We start from the raw sequence: 10297 nt of genomic DNA, 5'->3' as shown, positions 1-10297 counted from the left end.
ATTCCTTAACTATACCTATTATAGTTAAATAGTAATGTTGGTTGCATGCATTTGTTACACAAAGGTACTGAACTGAAGTGAAGACTTTTATATCCAACACAAATATATATGATATATAACTAAAAATTTAATGACAGTCGGACAAATAACAGAATACCCTAAGTCCACAACCAAACAAGGAACAGGAAATAAGGTGAGCTATCAGTCCTAAGTCCTTCAAGTATAGATATGGTTTGGAAGATAAAACAAGTTTAAAAGAGTTTGAAAATAGTTTTAGCATTTAAAGAATTTCATAAAAGGTTTGAAACACTTGAAAACCCAAAGTTTGATGGAAATCTGAAAGTAGCAACAAATTATGTAGTCTGTTCTAGTTATTAATCACATGTGATTGATACAATAACTATAACAGTTCAACTTGTATCCCCCCCCCATAAAAGCATTTAAAATCATTTAAAAGGTTGATTTAGGGGTATGAACTCACCTGCAGTGAGTGGAGTGGATGGAAGTGCCGAGTAGGATGCTAGGTGTCAAGTGAGGACTTGAACACACACACGGATCCTATGTAACATGTAGTGATACATAAATGTATCTAATTAGTTATTTAATCACTAATTAATCAAGTAAAGACACTCTAATGCATGAAAACACTTTGTTTCAAGTGCTAGGAGTGCTAAGGGTTGCATCTAAGGAGAGTATGGCCTCACATTGGAGTTTACTCCTCAAATGGTGGCCCTTATGTGTGTTTACGGTTTTTGGACCATTTCCCCCATGAGTTTACGGCCGTAAACTCATGGAAATGGTGCATTTGTGTGTTTCAAGGTCCTATATCTCACAAGGAAACGTTCTAAGTTCGAAACAAAGGCTTAGGAAGTGGTTAGGGCACAAAAGGACCCCTCATTGGAGTTTACGGTCCTTGGACCATCCTTGAAAGTTTACGGTCGTAAACACTTGGCTTTACAGCCGTAAACTCATGTATGCGTCAATCTTTTCGTGTTTTGGTGTTTCTAGCTCATGCATGCAAGTTTCTAGCCCTTTATCCAAGCATTTGAAGGTGTTTGGAGCATCAAAACACCCTTTGGGGGTGTTTACGGTTTTGGGAGATCCCCAAACCGTAAACACATATGTTCTTGGGGTTTTGGATGATTTTCCATGGATTAACAAGTATACTAAGCAAATAACTAGCTAGAAGGAGTATACTTACTTATATGAAGCTTGTAAGAGTGTTTAGGACCCAAAAACACTAGTGTGTGTTCTTGGTGTTCTTGGTGTTTTGAAGAACACTTGAAGATCTAAGTAAAAACCAAGAATCCATGGATGAAATGATGTATAAACACTAGATTAAGTGTTGTATGAAAGAATCTAGGAAGGAAACACTTACATTTTGGTGGATTTGAAGAAATGAAATTATGATACTTGAGAGAAAAGCTTGGTGTTCTTGAGGTGGGAAGTGCAAAATGAGGAAAAAGTGTGTAAACTCATGCTATATGCATGAGTTTTCGGGAAAATGGTGTTTACGGCCCAAACACCTCTTGTTTGACCGTAAACACCTAGCTAAGGTGTTGATTGTTTTGTTTGCTACACCTCACTAATAATGTCACTTCCTTTTATTTAATTGTTTGACGAAAAATAAAATAAAACATCCAAACGAACTTAAATCCGGCCAAAATATACTGAAATGTTTTGAATATTATATGAAGTGTTTAACGGTAGAGATTATACAAATGAAAATTTCGGGTTGTCACATCATCCCCCCGTTAGAGGGAATTTTGTCCCGAAATTTAGAGTTTAGGCAACTAAGTTATTACAAAATAACTAAGTAAAAAGATGAGGATATTTAAGTCTCATTTGATCCTCGCGCTCCCATGTGAATTCCGGTCCTCCGTTGGCGTTCCAGCGAACCTTCACGATTGGTATGCGGCTTTGTTTCGTTCGTTTGACCTCACGGTCCATATCTCTACAAGTTCTTCCACGAAGTTGAGGCTCTCGTCGATCTCGATCTCGTCGAGTGGGATTACAAGAGTCTCGTCGGATAGGCACTTTTTCAAGTTTGAGATGTGGAAGGTAGGATGTACATTACCGAGTTCGCGGGGTAGGTTGACTTTGTAAGCTACGGGGCCAATCATAGCGAGGATCTCGAAAGGCCCTATGTATCTTGGATTCAGCTTTCCACGCTTTCCGAAGCGCATCAAGCCTTTCCAGGGTGAGACTTTCAAAAGGACTCGGTCTCCCACCTGGAATTCCAAAGGTTTCTTTCGTTTGTCTGCGTAGCTTTTCTGTCAGTCTCTAGAGGCTTTCAATCGTTCACGAATCTGAACGATCTTCTCTGTCGTTTCCCGAATGATTTCCGGACCCGTGAGAGTGCTGTCAGGGACTCGTCCTTTAGCTAACTGAGTGTCACCCACCTCAGTCCAGCACAGAGGGGACCTGCACTTTCGGCCATAGAGAGCTTCGAATGGAGCAGCTTTGATGCTCGTGTGATAACTGTTGTTGTACGAGAATTCGACAAGTGGTAAGTGGGTAGCCCACGCCTTACCAAAGTCGATCACACAGGCTCGCAACATATCTTCCAAAGTTTGGATAGTCCTCTCAGTTTGTCTGTCGGTCTGTGGATGGTAGGTTGTACTCATGTCCGGCCTCGTTCCTAAGGAGCTTTGTAATGACTGCCAGAATCTCGAAGTGAATATACTATCTCTATCTGAGATAATAGATATAGGAACACCATGCAGTCGTACGATCTCCCTAATGTATGATCTCGTAAGCTTCTCCATCTTGTCGGTTTCTTTAATGGGTAGGAAGTGTGCAGACTTGGTCAATCTGTCGACGATGACCCATATGGTATCAAGTCCACCCGTGGTCTTGGGTAACTTGGTTATGAAGTCCATAGTGATCCGCTCCCACTTCCACTCGGGTATCTCCGGTTGTTGGAGTAGACCTGACGGTTTCTGGTATTCGACCTTGACCTTCGCGCAAGTAAGGCATTTACTTACAAAGGTAGGAATCTCTGCTTTCATGTTAGGCCACCAGTATGACTTCTTGAGATCCAGATACATCTTATCTGAACCTGGGTGGACGGAATATCGAGTATTGTGCGCTTCCTTCATGACCAAGTCTCTGAAGCCACCATGCTTCGGTGTCCAGATCCGGTCCATGAGATATAAGGCTCCGTCACCCTTGGTTTCCAGGTTCTTATCCATTCCTCGCAGGGATTCTCCCGCTACATTTTCAGGCTTCAAAGCTTCGAGGTGAGCCTCCTTAATTTGTGCGGATAGATGCGAATGCATAGTCATTGTTAGTGACTTGACTCTTCGACCAGAATATTATTTCCGACTTAGGGCGTCTGCTACTACGTTGGCTTTACCCGGATGATAACGAATTTCGCATTCGTAGTCATTGAGTAGCTCGACCTACCGTCGTTGTCTCATGTTGAGCTCTTTCTGGTTGAAGATGTGTTGGAGACTTTTGTGGTCGGTATAGATGGTGCTCTTCGTGCCATACAGATAGTGTCTCCAGATTTTTAGGGCAAACACAACCGCTCCTAATTCGAGGTCGTGCGTGGTATAGTTGACCTCGTGTGTCTTCAACTGTCTTGAGGCGTAGGCGATGACCTTACCTCGTTGCATCAGAACACAGCCGAGCCCTTGGTTGGATGCATCGCAGTACACCACGTAGTCTTCTATTCTTTCGGGGAGGGACAGTATCGGTGCGGTGCATAAGGCTCGTTTCAGAGTTTGGAATGCCTTCTCTTGTTTCTCTTCCCAGTCAAAGGCCACGCCTTTCTGGGTCAATGTAGTCAGGGGTTTCGCGATTCGAGAGAAGTTTTGAATGAACCTGCGGTAGTAGCCAGCGAGGCCTAGTAATTGATGAAATTTCGTAGGCTTCTTTGGTGCTGACCAGTTCTCAATGGCTTTAATTTTGGAAGGGTCCACGTGGATTCCTTCTTCGCTCACCACATGCCCTAAGAATTCGACTCTTCAGATCCAAAATTCGCACTTAGAGAACTTCGCTTATAGCTTCTCCGATCGTAAGGTTTCCAGGACTTGTCGTAGATGATTGCTATGCTCTTCCTTACTTCGAGAGTAGATAAGTATGTCATCAATGAAGACGATGACGAACTGATCCAAGTAAGGACGGCATACCCTATTCATCAAGTCCATGAATACTGCGGGCACATTGGTCAGTCCGAACGGCATTACTATGAACTCGTAGTGTCCGTAACGAGTTCGGAAGGCTGTCTTCAGAACATCCTCCTCAAGCACTTGCAACTGGTGATACCCGGACCTCAGATCAATCTTGGAAAAGTAACTCGCCCCTTGCAGTTGGTCAAATAGATCGTCTATGCGAGGAAGTGTGTAACGATTTTTGATCGTAAGTTTGTTGAGTTCCCTGTAATCGATGCACATACGGAACGATCCGTCTTTCTTCTTCACGAACAAGACTGGTGCTCCCAAGGGTGAGAAGCTCGGTCTTATTAAGCCCTTGCTAAGCAGCTCGTTAAGTTGACCGGACAGTTCTTGCATCTCAGCAGGCGCTAGACGATAGGGCGATTTGGCTACGGGGGTGGCTCCTGGGATTAAGTGGATTCGGAACTCGACTTGACGTTGGGGAGGTAATCCTGGTAGCTCTTCTGGAAAGACGTCGGGGAAGTCACGTACCACGGGGAAGTCTTTCAGGTCTTTTGTTTTCTGGCTCGTGTCGACGATGTGTGCAAGGAACGCGCGATATTCCTTACGCAAATATTTCTGGGCTTGGATACTTGAGATGATACGAAGGCTCGTACTGGGTTTGTCTCCGTAGATCAACAAGGTTTTGTTATTTGGTAAGTTCAGACGGATTGCTTTGTCGAAACACATAATATCGATACGATGGAGACTCAACCAGTCCATGCCCACAATGACATCGAAGCTCTTGATTGCTACTGGTATGAGGTCGATTGGGAACAAATGGTTATCTAGTGTGAGGGTACAACCTATGTAGATTTCATTAGAACTTTCTGTATTTCCGTTAGCCATTTCTACAACGAAGGTTTCTTTTAGTGGTTGAGGTGATTGTTTAAGTAAGTGTTTAAAGTTTTGGCTTACGAAACTCCTCTCTGCCCCACTATCAAATAGGATACAAGCATAAGAGTTATCGAGAAGGAACGTACCCGTGACTACTGTGGGATCTGCTACTGCTTCATTGTGGCCAATAGCAAGTAGTCTGCCTGCTCCTCCCGCATTCCCAGCCTTTGGACAGTTTCTTTTGAAATGTCCCACCTCGCCACAGCCGTAGCAGGCCTGGCTTACTCCTGAACTGGGGACCTGGGAAATGGGTTTGTGTGGTGTTCGGCAAAACCGGGCGGTATGGCCCTTCCGGTCACAGTTAGTGCAGTGCATTTCCCAGCCCATGGCGTTGGCTTTTACTAAAGAGAGTGATTTGACATGGCCATTCCACCACGTCAAGGCCCTTTCGGTGAAAGTGAAAGCTGCGAACTTTATCTTGCTCTCTTCGGGGCACGAGCACATCTCGAAGATGGCTTCAGTTCTTTCGATCCATTGGGATAGTGCAATGATCCCTCCGGTCCCATTGAAGAATCTTGGTTTGCAGCTCATGAAATCCTTATAGGTACACCCCTGTGTACGTGGGTGGATTTCACCATGTCTAGAGTTGGTGCCCATCCCGGCTCCACTTGCATTGCCAGAATTTATTTGGGCCATAGCTGCGGTCATAGCTGCGGTTACAGCTGCCTGAAACACCACCGCATCAAACTGTTGCGGAGGAGGTGGTGGTGGTGGTGTCTAACTAGCAGGCGTGTTTCTGGTCGGACGCTTGCGAGGAGGCATCTTTTACTGAAATTTTATAAAGATGAGGACAATAGTAAGTATCGACTGTAAGTATGAGGAGAGTGTTTCATGGACTAAATCGCCATAGTCCAATTGTTAGATAGAAGCATATCAATTGAGTAGGAAAAACACAAGAGTAGGAACTTCTCACTAGATTAGATTAGATAACTGCCAAAATTACTGGTATTAATGATGTAAAATGTGTTCAGGAAAAATGACCTAACAGTAGGTCTTACATCAAACCATAAGCGAAAATGTTGGCAGTTTAGAAGTCTAGTTAGGAAAGTTCACAGACAAGTGCTCTATAGAGCTTAGAAAAGATAGGTTATTCCTTAATCAAAAGAGAAAGATGAGTTAACATCTTCTACCGGCGACAGGTATCCCTCGGACGAACCCTTAGGTCCGCCAGTTGGCATACAACTTCCAGAAGATGTCGTTCATGCGCTCTCTGACGCACTCGGAGTTCCATGACTTCGACTCGGGATGCAGCCAGTTGCTGCTGTAGAGCCTCATTGGTCCTCCTAGTCCTATCCATAGCTTCTTCAAGTTGGCGGATACGGACAGTGTTAAGGTTAGAGTTGGCGTCAATTTCCACAACTCTGCCGATGGCTGCGTGGCTTTGGTCGACGTTCCTAGCAATCCTACGGACCATGATGGGCAAGACTCGGTCAGCTGAACCTCCCTCGCTTGTGTTGTAAAAGCTTCGATTTCCGTTGAAAGGTAAGGGCTGACCCTGTTCATCACTCAATCGATTCAAGGTTGTTGCCCACATGGGAGTGGGACCTTGAAATGTTGGACGGGGGTTGGGGTTTGGAGCTGATGGGGGTAGGTTGTTGACTTATGGTTCAGAGTCGGAGCTATCCGAAAAGCCTTATGCACGGTGATCATCCAAAGGGATTGGGTGATCATCTTCCGGCTCGTCATCAAGCCATCCTCCAATGCCTTGGTTGGGATAGTACGGATCGCCAGGGAGATGAAAGCCAGCCATGCTATCTATACGAGAATGGGGAAAGAATAGTTAATAGATGTACTAATCTAAGATACTTATCAGATGATCGTTATTAGTTGATTCAATACTTGCATAGTGCATACCAATTACATGCAACCGAAACAGGATAGACCTTCGAATAAGTGACCCTAACTCTAAATCCACAACCAAACAAGGAACAGGAAGTAAAGCAAAGATCGCATATTCTAATTCTATAGTGTTGGATTAGTGTCTAAGTCCATAACTATAATTGGTATATACTTGACCCGACCCGACATGGTCCATTTGGGTTGCATGGCATCGTGCATTTGGATAGACTAAAATGGGAGAAATAACACTTAAGGTTTATTAATATATTATAAGTTTTAATATATTAATAAGATTATTAAATTAGTATTGATCAAGAATTAATCTAGAATTAATTAAGTGATCAAAAGAAGACTAATTAAATATATGGGTTGATTGTGTAAATCATCCATACTTATATAGTGGGCTAATGCTCCATGGATTATCAAGTTGGGCTAAAACCCATAGGATGCTCCATGGTGTATTTGAACCCATGGATCCACGGAAATGGAAAGCCATGACAATTAGGGTTTACCCTAATTGTAACAACTATATAAGCATCTTATTCTTGGAAAAATCGGCCACCATGTATGCATGAAGAGGGCTAGGCAATTTCATGAAGTGTTCATTTCTCTCTAAGTTATTCCAAGTGCATTTGATGTTGTGTGAACCATTTGAGGTGTCACATTTGGGGCACTAGGCTCTTGAGCTCCATGTAATCAAGCACCAACAAAGAGGTATGTATTTCTACTAGTTTTTATATTACTTATACTTCATAATTGTTGGGTTTTAGTATACTACAACATCTTATGGTGCACATACAACTCTAAATACCTTGGATCTATGTTTTCTCTATTATACATGCAAATATGAAGTTTCCAAGATATTACCCTATACTAGCATACAAATATCATATACTTGGGTAAAAAATAGATAGAATACATATTTTTTTTTATGTAACTTGTCTTCATGAAGCTTGAGTGCCTAGTGCCCCAAGTGTGACACCTCAAATGGTTCACACAACACCATGAACACTTGGAATAACCTTGAGAATACGGATACTTTGGTTCTCTCTAGTGAAATCGCCCTTGCGCTTTTGTGTACACACCCTAGTGCCCATTTCACCAACCAAGGACATCCTTATATAGTGTGGAGATTAGGGTTAAACCCTAATACCCTTGACCTTTCATTTCATATGATCCATGGACTAAACACTCCATGGACTATCCATGAAAGCTTAGCCCAACCTAAATGAACTTGGCCCATCACACACATATATCTTAGAGTCCATATTTAATTAGTTCCTTTTGATCACTTAATTAATTATAAATTAATTCTTGATCAATACTAATTAAATAATATGATTATATATTAATATATTAGAACTTATAATATATTAATATAAATCACTAGTATCCTTTTTCCTCATCTTGTCTATCCAATTGTCCTGATTCCATGCAACCCAAATGGACCATGCCGGGTCGGGTCAAGTCTTACCAATTATAGTTATGGACTTAGACATTAATCCAACAGTCTCCCACTTGGATAAGTCTAAAACTATTATTGAGTACGACTTCAAAAACCAACTGGCAATCGTAGCTCTCAAAAGCTTCTGTCGAACTCTGACCTTGCCGATGAACTCTGACCTTTGTGAATGACTTGTCGATTAGATAAGGGATCATATATTCCTCCATTCTAGATATCATATGGACTGAGACATGGATTGTAAATCATTCTCTCTGTCCATTTGTTGTTTCCCGATTTCTGATATATGAAGACTGACTAATTGAACAAATCAAATCAGTCCTGGCTTGGCCAAGCACTCACATATCTCATCACTAAATCATCAAGGGGCCCACATATATCGCTTTTATCCCGAAGGTAAAAGGAATGGATATACTTCGACTCATATGGCTTGTTCTACTACTTGTTGAATCATACACAAAGGCACGTTTTATAACATCGAGTTACCGAATGCGTTTTCGTGCAATCAATGTATAACCAACTCATAGTAACAACTCATATCTCTAGGTTTGAAGAATATAAGATATTATCGTCTCATGATCACTCGTGATAAAATCCATGAAGTGATTCAAATGAGCGCGGGTTGAATCCGGTACTCAGAACTTATGAGCACTCATGAGTGTTGTAGCACAACTTTGTCCACCAACTTGGACCTCTACAAGCCAACCGATGACAGTCTTGATTCATATCTACTTCCAACATATGACCGACTGTGGATGGTTTGAATAACTTAGTCATTCTGGAAGAATAACCTAGTTATTATGGAAGTCAAAACATGCAAAGTGAAACACAAGAATAAATGAATCTAATACGGTATCAAAACCTATGAATATAAATAAAACACTTTTTATTTATCACCATACTGATTACTCATTATTCATTGTTTCGGTTTTATCAACTTTATACTTGAATTAAAACACTAGTTGTCCCATGCTCCAAGCAAGTACACTATGTTTTTCAAAACAATAGCTTTGCCATACACCAAGTATGCACTCTATGTTTTTCTATGATCCTTACTTTGTGAAATAAACCAATTGAACATAATTTTAATGATTCTAATTTCACACTCCCAAATCCTTATCGAAAAATGTGAGAATTTCAAATTCCTATCATTTATCGAAATCTGTTTAGATTTTAAACTTATATGCACTGACCCTCTTGTAATGAATATGTACAAAGTCACAAAGACTTGTCAACAGTCATTATAAGGTATTCCAATGGAGATCCACTCCATGGAAACTAAGTCTCATATTCAAAGTACATTGCTTTGAACATGCTTCTTGCATTAAGTTTTCTAATCTTACACAGATAACTTCCACCTATGGAGACAAATCCATATTCTCATTTTGACTATCACTTCTGAACAAGAGATGCCTCTTTTCAGAATATGTCAATATGGTCTTTCCAGAATTAGCACTATACTTCCAACTGTCCCTAAGCAACCAATATTTGGTAAACCTTAGACTGTCCTCGACAATTGCTTAATCATTTTAGTCATATCCAATTCTAGACCTTTTCCCTTCTTAACGCCTATGGGCATTTGGAAAATTTAGAAATGACAAATATTATAGCACATGCAATCGATCATGTACCCAAAGCAAATGGTACACGATTCATGATGTCTCACATAAAGACACGATTCTAGACCAGTCTTTTGCTATAATATTTTTATTTGCCATGGTTTCAAAATTTGACTATGAAGAGAGATGCCGTAATCATAATTGAATTTTGTGAACGCAATATATAGAATTTCCTTAAGTTGAACCAATCCAACATGAAATTCATATATATATTCTTGACTAAAGATGATTAAGGTCTCAATCTAAGCCTTTAGAACTGAAATGAAGTATATCCTCTCCCTTAATTATAGCAAAACAGCTTTTTCAATCCCTGCAGCCTC

The sequence above is a fragment of the Lactuca virosa genome, chromosome 5 (assembly GCF_052849685.1).
Source record: "Lactuca virosa cultivar CGN04683 chromosome 5, Lactuca_virosa_CGN04683_v6, whole genome shotgun sequence".
Lineage (NCBI taxonomy): Eukaryota > Viridiplantae > Streptophyta > Magnoliopsida > Asterales > Asteraceae > Lactuca > Lactuca virosa.
This window is presented reverse-complemented; position numbering follows the sequence as displayed.